General features: G+C 36.6%; 1 protein-coding gene across 4 annotated transcripts in view; it reads left to right on the top strand.

The window, feature by feature from the left end:
* Positions 1–12,761, top strand: part of LRBA (LPS responsive beige-like anchor protein) — a 377,228-nt gene that overhangs the window by 144,959 nt on the left and 219,508 nt on the right. The gene's annotated exons all lie outside the window — the stretch shown is intronic.

The raw sequence follows: 12,761 nt of genomic DNA, 5'->3' as shown, positions 1-12,761 counted from the left end.
CCCAAAACCAGTTTGAATGTACATAAAAGCCATAGCATACCTGACCTATAGAAGTTACTGACTACTTAACTTGTGTTGATCTACATAAGGTATTGATACACTTGTTAGCTTGTTTACAAACAACTGGTAGTATATTTGGTCTCGTCTTGTTGTTAAAATAGTTTCCTCATTTACTAATGATTGATGAAGTTTGACAGATACAGGTTTATTTTTTGATATGTATGAATGTGGCTTACCAATTTTGGTGGCAAGTAAAATATATTTCACACATTAAGATATTGAAACATTTAGACAAGCTCACCAGAAGAATCCAAAAGCAATTAAGATAAATGTTTTCAATGTTTCTTTTATTTCTTAGTCACACTGATCATTTCCTCTTTTGTTTGTTGCAATATTATTGAAGACAAAGTTGTGCAAAATATTGCCTCTGGTGTAATAGTTTATCCTGAATTGATATGTCTTCGATGAAATTCTCATTCCATCATTTAGAATACACTGTTCTAAATACCAAATGTTGTTACTTTGCTAAAATAATTCTGTGAGTGATGATTGTGAAGAGAAAGTACTTGTTTAAAGAAGGATTTTACAAGTAAATTGTGACAAGGTCTTTTTCCTGTAAAACATGGTGCTTGAAGACCAGTGGGGATACATGGTGAAAAAATTCTTAAGTTCTGATGAGTGGTACTCCTGTTAATGATTTATAACAGTAACCTTTTATTTCCGAGTAGACCTAAACAGTTTTCCAGGAAAGGAAACAACACTACGCTAATCAGAATTCTTGATAGGAACTGAAAAGTCTTTTCATGTTGCAGAGCAGTGAGATAGAAGTGACAGATAAAATCTTGTCGTCTTAACTTTCCTATATTAGCTTTGAAATGGGAATCACAATAATAGCTTTTTTGGGAATCTTTTTCTTCTCCCTTTATCTCATTTATATACAGAAATATTTATAGAAAGAGTCCACCTACTAATTTCATTCTTTCACTTAGCCAAGGGAAAAACTGAGCCAGTCCCTTTGTAAATAGATAGTCTTAGATTATGAAAAGAAAGCTCTGTCAGTTAAGTCAGTCTTCAGGTGATTGTTTTGTTGGGGAAGATACCAAGTGACTTGCAGAGACCTCCAAATTTCACTGTTAACCTGAAGTCCTACTGTAAGTGTCAGGGTCAATAATCCTTAAAGAGTCATACTGTTTGGAAAGACAAATTGTTGTTGCTGTTCTGTTTCACAGAAGGAACAAGGTGGTTTCCTAATAACTTCCTCACATCCCCTTCTTCTCCTTCCCCACCTTTTTTCCTGCTCTGATGTGGTGCGGCCTCACCTCAGGTGCTGTGTGCAGGTTTGGGCTCCACAATATAAGAAGGACATTCATAGCTCTCCTTTGGATGCTCTCTAAGATGGTGAAGGGTCTGAAGTTTGAGAAGTGGCTGAGATCCCTTGGTTTATTTAGCCAAGAGAAGAGGTGACTGTGGAGAGGGCTCATGGCAACCTACAGCTCCTCACAGGAAGCAGAGGGGCAGCACTGATGTCTGCTTTCTGGTGAAAGCAACAGGACCTGAGGGAAAAAGCATGGAGATATGTAATGTTGGAGGTTAGGAAAAGGTTCTTGGCCAGAGGGTGATCAGACACTGGAACAGGCACCCTGTTGTGGGTGGTCATACCACTGAGCTGCTGGAGTTCAAGGAGCATCTTAACAATGCTCTCAGATGTAGGGTTTGAATTTTGGGTGGTCTGTGTAGAGCCAGGAGTTGGACTCAGTGATCCTCGTGGATTCCTTCCAACTCAGGATGTTTTGTGATTTTATAATAGATTTTTGAGATGTTCACACTTCTTCCATCCTTTTTCATGTTTGTTCTTTGCAGAAACATGAGATTTCAATCTTGTAATACAGTCCTGAGTTGCATGTTGCCCGTAGAGCAATTTTAGTTTCTGTCTTTATTGGGTGTTACTGATCTTGCCTGAGAAAGGTGACCAATGAAGTAAACAAAACAGTCAATTATTGTGTGGGCTATTATGTTATAAAGAATATGTGGCAATTATGAAACCAATTATATCATAACTTTGGTTAAGAAATTTATAATACCCTGTCAGGGTACTGTAAGCCTCAGCAGGTCCCCATATGGGGCTGAGTTTGCACCCACTGTAGTAACGCAGCTGCCCAGGCAAAACCTCAAGAGCTGCCCTATCTTCCACATACCATGAGGTGCAGTCTGTGAGGCAGCCTTTCTCCACTACCACCAGTGGGACAGAGCCACTCCTGGGCTGTGCTTGCTCTGGGAGAACCTTACATATGCCGCTCACAGGCATCTCTAAGTTATCCTATCATTAGTCCTGAACGCATCAGATGTTTATGGAAGAGAAAATCAGATATTCTGATCTCTTAAATATTGTTCCTTTTTTTTTTCTTTCTGCATTCCCTGCTGGAAACTTCAAATATTATCTTTTAAGCAGTTGTTGATAGTCTTGAAGGCTGCGTCACCCATCTGGCATTGAACCAATGTTGTTTTGCAAGGTAGTTTCATATGGTAGAGGAGGAAGGAATATTTCTAAAATAATTTTTAAATGGCAGTTGTTTGAAGCTACTTAGAAATTTGGAATATTAAAAGTGGAGCTAGATTATTGGCTAGTGCGTAACAAACTTAATGAGTGTGAAAAATACCATTATTCTGGCTCTTTTGTTTGTCCAATAACTGTCACTTAAATTAGTTCTATATGTAATATTTTATATAATTTCAGTAGCTTGTTTCTTTTGTGTTCGTGCTTGGTATAAGCTAGTGATTTTGATTAGTCAGCATACGTTTTTTCATTACCTATAATGTTACTGAGCAAACTGTAACTCACATCAAATTCCAGATTCTTGTTTCAAGACCCTTGTTAGGGGTGTGGCTTTTTTATCCTGTGTGGCTGTTGTGCTCCTTGCTTGAAGCGTGTTATGTTTAAATGTTATTTTATGCTGAGATGAAGTCAATTAGTGAAATCGAGTTAAGAAGGATTTGCACAGTCATGCTGTGTAGTCTGTACTGTGCCCTTTCACCAACATTTAAAGAGTTCAGCTGTATGTAACAAATGCTGGTATCATTATCTGGGACCAGTGTTAAAATGCTGTCATACTGTTTATGAGTAGAGGAAGAGAAGGCAAAAAAAACCTCACACTAAACTGAAACAAAGCCAAAAGTAAAATTAGACAATAGCATCAGAGCCTTGGAATAGGAGATTTTACAAGTTATTTTATTTATACTGAAATGGAAAATACAGAGAAAACTCATGAAATGGATCTGCTGTGTTCTCCCTATGTAATTGAATATGTTTATGGGGTATTAATGTTACATTTTTTAAACAGTGAAAGCACAAAGTATGTTTCCAGTAGAAACTGGCTGGTGTTACATAGTACTTTATTTCTCTGGAGGTAGGATCTGTATTAATTACAACGCTGATTCTTGCACTGTTGCAGTATTCTCATTTAACCCAAGTGAACAAGAAAATTTTAATTTTAACACAACTGTTATGGAATATTTTTATCTCTTGTTCCATATTGCTCAGTCTAAGAATCTAGAGTTGTATGAATGGATGTTAAGTGAGGCTGCTCTATATTAAAGCAGAGTCCACTGCCTTTTCATGTTCTGAATAGTCAGAATATTTGAAGTACTATCTTTTTATGCATAATAAAAATCATACATTAGTTTCAATGAGAAATTAAATTACCCTTTTCTAACGATTTTTAGAGCCAACTATGTCATCCTTTCAAGAGTTGTAGAACTTCTTATGAATGTTAGTTAAAAAACAAACCTATCTCGTTCTTTTCTGAAAGTCCAAAATCATGTTATATAGATGCATAAGAATAAATCGCACATGCAATCAAAAACCCAACTAACAATGCTCTAACTTATACACAAGTTGAAATGAAGTACCAAAATAGACTGCTGAAAAAAAGCACAGCAGAAAGAATATAATTATTTGCTTTTCATAGTTGAATGCTGTAGGAATCTGACAGGAGGCTTTAAGTTAAGGCAGAGGTTAAGCTGGAGCTGAATTTGTGACTGTTTAACATATTTCCAAGGTAAATGTCTGGGAATATTCTAAAGAGCAGCTGCTATAAGAGGCCATCTTTAATCATCGTTCTCATTTGCTTCTGGATTTCTTTTAATCTTTGCCATTTCATCATCTTAATCAAAATATTCTGCTTCTAAAATACTTGATCACTGAAAGAAAAAAATTCTGAAGAGTCTTAGTTTACTATAATGCTTGGAGTGAAAGTGAAGAGAAACTTGTGGGTTAGCAGCACTGAGCATCTTGTTTTTGAATAGACTTTTGAATAAAATCCTTTACAATTCACAGATTCTCTGACAAAAGAAAAGGCCCTTAAGTATTTAAAATATTTCTGCAGATACAGATGAATATGTAATAACTTAATGACAGAAGCTGTCTTTTTTCCCTGTATGTAGGAGGGAAAAGCTTTGCTAGTAAACATATTTGCTCTATTTAGCAGTGTTAGTGAGTCAAGATGATTATTCTCTAGTGTGAGGAAAAGGTCCTGAACTGTCAGAAATAAAGTCCGCTAAATTAGCTCTTGGAGCAAGCATGTAGGAAGCTCGCTGGGGACAGATGGGTTACCTCTTGGGTCATGAGTTCACGTTCACTTCTGGATGTTTCATAGCTGAAGTCTCACAAAAAAAAATTTGCCAAATATGGCACAGAACGCTTGTAAAGCTCTTATGGCTGATGTAGAATGATAGGTGATCTGCCGTGATTACTGTCCCTGTGTATACTTTGATTTTATTGTGTTCTGATGGTATTTCTTCCTTTATTTTTTCTTAAGGCCTTAAAGTGTGTACTAAGCTACTATTCATAATATAATATTTTCAAAACATTCCTTTGATTCTTTTATCAGAAAAAACAGATTCTGTCATCAGAACAAATCAGTAGAAAGATGAACTACAAATATTTATCAAAACTGATATTTTACGGAGTCCAGTTAGGTTTGAAACTAACTTGGCATCCAAAATACTGAGGATTTACTAGAGATATGTTTGTTGTTGGTGTGCAAGCAGTCCTGGCAAGATAGGAAACTATTATGCTTATGTCTTGTTATCTGAAATGAATGTGAATTCTCTGTTCTTCATTAATGAGTCCTACATAGAAATGCATGCTCTTGTAAGGTAAAAGTTGAGACAATTAACATAAGTCATAAATATTTAACTATAGTAGTATTTAATATAACTGTGTCTTTGTTATCTGTGCAAACTAAATAATCTTATCTCACACAAATGGTTTTCACTTTGATATAGATAGAGGCTGAAGCCGTGGTTAGGGATCAAAATAGCACAAGGTATGTTGTAGTAAGGTTCCAAATGATCTTTTAGCTTATTGCTTGCTACCTGCATTGTTCTGGCTGATATTTTTTCTGTTCTTTGTCATGTCAGAGATTGACTTTGCTTAAGTTTTAGATTAATTTCTCCTCTCTTGTGCCAGATTTTAGTGCTGCAGTTTGTAGAAGAGTTATGCTAGTAGAGGGATGTTTGGAAATCAGAATCCTCAAGCAGTAAATATTTGGCTGCTGGGGCCAAAATAACTGTACTAACTTTGTTTCCTGGCTTTCAGATATCAAAGGTCCTCACTGTGCCTCAGTAGAACAATGCAATTGGAGAGAAGATTGTCACAATAAGAATTTTTGGTGCTTCAGTTTGAACAGAAAGAATAGCTGGGAATTGTTGAAAGTAGGCTTGGCACGTTTTCTTAGGCTGGTGTCAACTATACTTTTAGAACTCTGTGTTTATCTTCTGGCAGTTACAAGTTGCTCACATGTCTTCTTCTGCTGATTGCAGGCAAATTCTTTGCAGTTGGAAGATGACCCAAGGGATCACAAGTTTAATACCCAGTAGTAGTGTCTTGGCCTATTTTTAAAATAACAGCAATATGAAGAGAGTTCAGATGTAAACTGGATTTGCAAATGATAGAGAGAGGACTCTGTTTTAGTGTGTGCTTTGAGACTTGCATGCAAAACATTTATGCATATACATTAGAAGGATGGGTTCCTGGGTTAAAAAAGAACATTTGTCTTGGTACACTGCTTATGAGAATGGTTAGCAGTGATACAGAAGGAGTTAGAATGTTGAAATAACGTAAGACATATATTGAAAGTCCAATTTTTACCATGAAGTACGATCTCCTACTTGTTTTTGTAAAGCTTTGTCTTTGATTCTGATTCAAGTGTTCTACTGTAAAGAATATCCTCAATTAATTGAGCATCAAAATTAAAAAAGGAAGAAAAAAATGAAAACGTATATGTTACAAATTGATTTTGGAGAATAAAACTGATGTTACTTCTCTTTGCTCTTTATTTATTGTCAGTTCAGCTCTTGTTAGTTTGGTTCATTTACCTACTCTGCTAAATAGGATTCATTTTAAAATGCAATTTTTGGTAAAATTGCTGTTACCTAGTGTTTAGTTGGATTTACTAAAGCTTAATACTGTGAGAGTTAAAGGTAAAAAATAAAGCTGTTGACTCAGTGCAGATTAAAACCAGATGTTTCCTGAGATCCTTGCCTTTCTCTCTAATCACTAACCTAAATTAACTGACTGTGGTAGGTTTTTTTTCTGGTCATGACCATAGTATTACCAGTTTCTTTGGTGTGATTTAAGCCAACTGTATTTTTTTCCATCTTGCAATTTTTAAATGGATTTTTCTTTTCCCCCAGGAATGCTTGGCAAGTTGATTTTTTTCCCTGGGAATGTCTACAAAAACACATTTTATATATATATATATATGTTTTGTTTTGTGTTTATATTAGAAGCAATTGATTTAGATTCAGATTCTTTTTAATCTTCAAATCAGATGAGCGACTGGAAAAGTGGATAAATAAGGTTTGGAGAACTATAGGTTTTCTGAGATGAGAAGCCATTGCATTGTGTTCAGTCCATTAAAACAAGAAGAAATAGAAGAGATACTTTGATAAGTGTTCTGCTGGTGTTAACCTTGATGGCTATTATCGGGGGGATGATGCTATATCTATTTCATTGGCTTAAGCTTTTTTCATGCTGAGAGAAATCAATACTTTGAGTCGTTGGATGACAGAGGCATCACTTCAGAATTGACGGTGGCTGTCAGACGTTGTCATTGGTTGACTTTTGTTCGCTGTTGAGGTTTTAAGCTTTCATTTTTCTAAGTCTTATTCAGGAGTCTTTGTAAGATTTCCCAGGGTAGCATTTTTAGTCCAGACTTTAAACTTCAGGTCAGAGGTCAAGTGCAAAGATCGTTGAAAGCAAAGGATTGAGGAGCTCCTTCATTTATTAAAATATCCTTATTTGTAGGGAATTTGCATTAGTGGCAAGATTATGCGTTATCTTATGGATGACTTTTCTTCTTAAGGGACACTCACTAAGACAGGTTGTTCACAAAGCAAGTAGATTTTAGCTAAATTAGACAAAGGAACTGACAGTGTTTAGTGATCTGAGTTGCTGAATAAGTTTAAAAAAAAAACGATATTGATTTAAAACAACTTACACTATTAAAATAGTGAATAGTTTGTAGAAATCATCACATAATTTTGGGACTGCAAAGTTATGTATGCAGATATTACTATGCAAAGGAAATCCTTTACTTTTGGATTTACTTGCCATCTTTGTAAAGATCAGAGATAAAACTGTTCTTAAAACACCAGAATGGTCACCCCTTCAGTGAAATACAGACTGGCAGCATACACTAATTCACCTTGTCCTTATTTTGTAATAGTTTGCATACAGAGTGTATTGTATTTTTCTATCTGTAACTTGCCTTTTTGTCAATGGTTTACGAGCGTTCAGCCCAGTTCTGTGACGAAGGGGATGGGGGATCCACAGGCCCATGCCCCAGGAAAAGGGAAAAGGGGAAAAGGGTAAGGAGATGGCCCTGAGAGCAAAGAACAGCGGCAACAATCTGAGGAGAAACAAACTAATTTACTAAATAAAATATTGGAATGCAAAACAACACACTATAATACAATATAATTACAATTTAAGCTGATAAATCCAATACAGAGAGAGAGAATGTCCCAAAATCAAGGTAGGCCTTACTCTACTACCGACGATAAGATGGCTGGAGGGCAAGGTGCTGCCAAGACAAGAGACGGCGGAAAAAGGGATGAGGTCTCGTGATCTGCAAGTTTTTAGACTGCGAGCTTTTATCTTTTCCCTCCGGCTGGAAAATGGTAACAGAGGAGCAAAGTACCGTGGGGACTGTAGTAGTCCTTCTCTTCTGAGAACCAGGTACATCCACTACATGATGTTATGATGTGGAATACCAATAACCGAAAATCACAAAACCATGACACTTTTGGATGACCTTGTGCCCCTTTAGAATTAATATTCCTCAAAAATAGACCTTCACATAACCTAATAGTCTATTCTCCACAGGGAAAAGGAGAGAGGAAAAAACGTGTTTTCCTGTTCTCTAACAGCACCACAGAAGAGGAGGTTCATGTTCAGTCCTGGAGGAAGGGGTAGAAAACAGGAGTCTTCTCTCTGCTCCATATTGTGTCAGAGAATTCTGTTTAATTAACTTGCCTCACATAAACCTTTAGCAGCCACTTTTTTGATAGATAACTGATGGAGCAGATACATGAATTATGTTTTTCTTCTTTCAGCATGTTTTGTTTCATCCCAAGTGTGACTTAGCAGTTGTCCCACTTATCTGTGGTCATGCTTTTATTATATACTTTCACAAACTAATAACCAAGATAGTGTTGGCCAAAGCAGTAGTGGATTGATGGTCTGCTAATTCATTTGCATTCAACCGTGTACCTAATTGTAAAACCATATTCAAGCTTGACAGGATGCATATTGCAAGTTCAAGAGATCAAATAATAACAAAGAATTGAAATTAAAAAAGTAAGTGTTTTAGTAGTGCACAAATGAAAACAACCTGAATTTTTATTTTTAATTGAATTGTTAGGATTTAGTGGTATTGTATGCCAGGCAGTAGCTGATAAGATGAAGCTGGAGGCATCTGGAAAATTAAAAAATACCACAGAGAAACGGGGAGATTTTGTAGTGCCTTCTGAACAGTCTAGTGTGACTGGCTACTTTGGGATGGGTCCTTTCTTTCATATTCAGGAGAGCCAATATTCTTTCTCTTCTGTATTAGTAATTACTTGCGTCAGAAAGGAGAGAAAAAGATCCTCCTGGAAGCTATGCTAAGGCACATAGAAGACAGGGAGGTGATATGAGACAGCTAATATGGCTTCGTCAAGGGCAATTCCTGCCTGACCAACCTAGTGGCCAAATTGAAAAGTTATGGGTGTGATGGGTGGACTGTTTGATGAACGAGGAATTCGTTGTGAGATTGTACCCATAGAGGTGGTGGTCAATGGCTCGATGTCTGAATGGAGATCGGTAACAAGTGACCCTCAGGGGTCATTACTGGGACCAGTGCTTTTCAGTGTTTTCATCAGTGATGTTGATGGTGGGATTGAATGCATTCCCAGCAAGTTTGCAGAGGAATCCAAGCTGTGGGTGCATCTTACACACCTGAGGGACAGGATGTCGTCCTGAGAGATGTAGACAGGCTTGAGCGGTGGGCCCTGGTGAACTTCATGAGGTTCAGTAAAACCAAGCACAAGGTCCTGCACCAGGGTCACTATCAATACAAGCTGGAAAATGAAAGGATTAAGCACAACCCTGCCAAAAGTACTTGGAGGTACTGGTGAATGGCAAGCTGGATATGAGCCAGTATCCTGGGCTGCATCAAAAGAAGTGTGGCCGGCAGGTTGAAGGAGGTGATCCTGCCCCTCTACACTGTGCTGGTGAGACCTCACCTGGCGTACTGTGTCCAGATGTGGAGTTGTCCGTACAGGAGAGACGTTAGAGCACATCCAGAGGAATGATCCAAGAGATGGAACACCTTCCCTACAAGGACAGGCTGAGAGAGTTGGGGCTGTTCTGCCTGGAGAAGAGAGGGCTTTGGCAAGACCCGAGAGCAGCCTTTCAGTGTCTAAAGAGGGGGTCTGTAAGAAAGAAGTAGACTCCTTAGCAGGGTCTTTTGTAATAGGACAACAGGAAATGGTTTGAAACAAGAAGAGTGGAGATTTAGGTTGGATGTAAGAAGAATTTTTTTTACAATAAGAGTGGTGAGACACTGGAACAGGTTGCCTGTACAGGTAATGGAAGCTACCTCTTAAATGGCCACATTTAAGGTCAGGCTGGACAGGGTTCTGAGCAACCTGATCTAGCTGTAGTTGTCCCTGTTCGTTGCAGGGGAGTTGGACTAGATGGCCTTTAAGGGTCCCTTCCAACTCAAACGATTCTATGATAGAAAAATCTCTTTTTTTTTTTTTTTTTTTTTTTTTTTTTATTATTTTGAACGTTTGGCATATATTGTGGGTAGGAACCACTGAACAACTGAGAAGTTCCTGTATGATGATCAAACAGATCTGTTAAAGGATACTGGTTAAAGGACAATTCTGTGGTGTAGGCTGTGTGAGTAACAAAATAAGATGATTGGATACTGTGAAGAATAGGTCAGCAACAGCCATTGAACTTCCAGTGAAGAGAGAGGTTTTAGAATTCACTTCAGATTAATTTTTCGTTGCTGGGAAAATTTTTAGGTTTCTGCCTATAGTTCCTAAAATAAATAAAATTTATAAAAATCCGTATGCATTCTTGGATAAACCATGTTCTTGCAAAATGGAGGTCTTAACATTAGTAACTATGCAAATGCCAGATATCTGAGGTGGCTACTTTCTGTTCTTGTTTGTTCAGTCCGTCCTGGACTGATGGTATAGTTCTATGGGATTGCTGCATACTGGGAGTCTCTCTGTTTTGGTAGGTAGTTGCAATTTTCTATTCATATTAAATAATGAATTTGCTGAAAAATGGATTCCCATACATTTCAGTTTTATAACAGTCTGATTCTGTTTTCATGGCAGTTGTCAGGACAACAAAATATCATTTTCCTTTCTTTTGAATGTCACACTTACCCTCTGAAAATCTTTGGTATTTAATGAGCGATGTGTTCAAGATCACATCGTAAAGAGACTTTTTTAATAAAGAGGTACAAGTTCATTATATCTTTTACAAAACATTCTAGTTTGATTTCCATTTTATCATGTTTTAAGGTCAAATGTGACTTTAATGTTCCATAAAGAGACAGAGATTGATAATGGAGAAAGAATAACCCTCTAATGTGATTTATATCTATGGATTTTATGTCAGATATGAAAAGTTGCTGTTCAAATTGTAAAGGAGGATCCATTAAAGAGCACTTTAAAACATTTTACTACTTAGCTTACCTTATACACTTGTTTTTAGAATTCTAGTCTTTCAAGCAACTTTAAAAATAACAGCTTATGAAACATTTACAAAGTATTGAAAAGTACACATAATCATCATGGGTGCAAAATAGATATCGATGTATTGGAAAAGACGGATGTATTTATAAGGAGCTAGAAAAATCTTGTATAGTGTTGGTAATGATTTAGCCGTCTTATATTTTTATGAAGAGAGCGGCAGGGTGCTTAACGTGTGAGTACGAAAGCTGCTTTTTTATATCTCATTGTCTTGGAAAGTCAGCTGCTTATTCTTGTCTTTTTGGATGGATGTTCATCAGATGAGCATTGTTCTAAGATGTGGGAAAAATATGAGTAAATGCATAAATACATGAGAATTGTTAAAACAAGTTTCTAAAATGAAAACTTGTTCATCTGTTGATACTTTGTTTTTTTAATCTGATGTCTATGAAAATCTACACAATTCCAAATTTTTTTATTTGTGTGTTTTCCACATTTTTTCCTTTCTCTTTCCCTCACTCCATATAACTGGAGTATGTTTTTTGTATGTAATACATGTATGTATGTATATGTATGTATACACAAAACTCACAGCCTGCCTATTTTCCTCTTTGCAACAGTTTAATAATAGGTAGATTTATATAGAGAAGAGCACTGCTACTGTTTTAAACATAAAAAAACGTTATGATATTGCGCTGTTATCTAAGCTCTCAGGAATAATTACAGTAGTGTCTGCATCAGCTGTGCTTCACAAAGAAAAAGCAATTTTTTTGTTCTTAGACAGACATTTGTGTCCATTCTACTAACTAGATCATAGAGTAATCCAATCATTGACAGAGGCTGAAATGCTTTGCCTGGCATATGTGATCTGTGGAATTGCCAGATGAAAACTGAAATTAGAAACAGAGTGCTGAAGTAGGGAAAAGCTCTTATTGTTTCCTTATCAATATTTGAATTTTGTTTTGTGTCTTTGCGTACATTGGTTTGATGAGAGGGGGATCTGAATTTGGTGCCCTTTATTTTGAGTTCTGTATTAACAGAAACATTTTCAGATGATTAACAAAAAACAAAATGATAAGAAAATGTTGTAGTAGAGAATCTTCATAGTTTCAGTTTCTGTTTGTGTGCACCTTTCAGTTCTTGTTTGTTAGGTTTAGGCTTTGAGTGCCTTTGAAGATAGAATATATTTATACAACAGGTGTAGTACAGAATAAAAAAGAAAAGATTAGCTTTCTCATGCTGACCTGATAATATGCTCAACGTAAGGAAGCCATCTGGTGAAGACAATTCAGTCTTTGTATGCATTTAGTCTCCTGCATAACTGAAGATATGTAGATTTTCTCCATAGTTTTTATTGTCGCCCATTTATATAATTAATAGCAAATGGTTGGCTTAAGTGCCAGCTTAGAAATGGAGTAGACAGCGAGCTGGCATTCCCTATTCTGAAGCTTGCCTCTTTGTTTTATACTACTGTTCGTTTTGCTGTGAAGTAAGTGATTGTGCCT

This window comes from Numida meleagris, chromosome 4 (genome assembly GCF_002078875.1).
Source record: "Numida meleagris isolate 19003 breed g44 Domestic line chromosome 4, NumMel1.0, whole genome shotgun sequence".
NCBI lineage: Eukaryota > Metazoa > Chordata > Aves > Galliformes > Numididae > Numida > Numida meleagris.
This window is presented reverse-complemented; position numbering and strand designations above follow the sequence as displayed.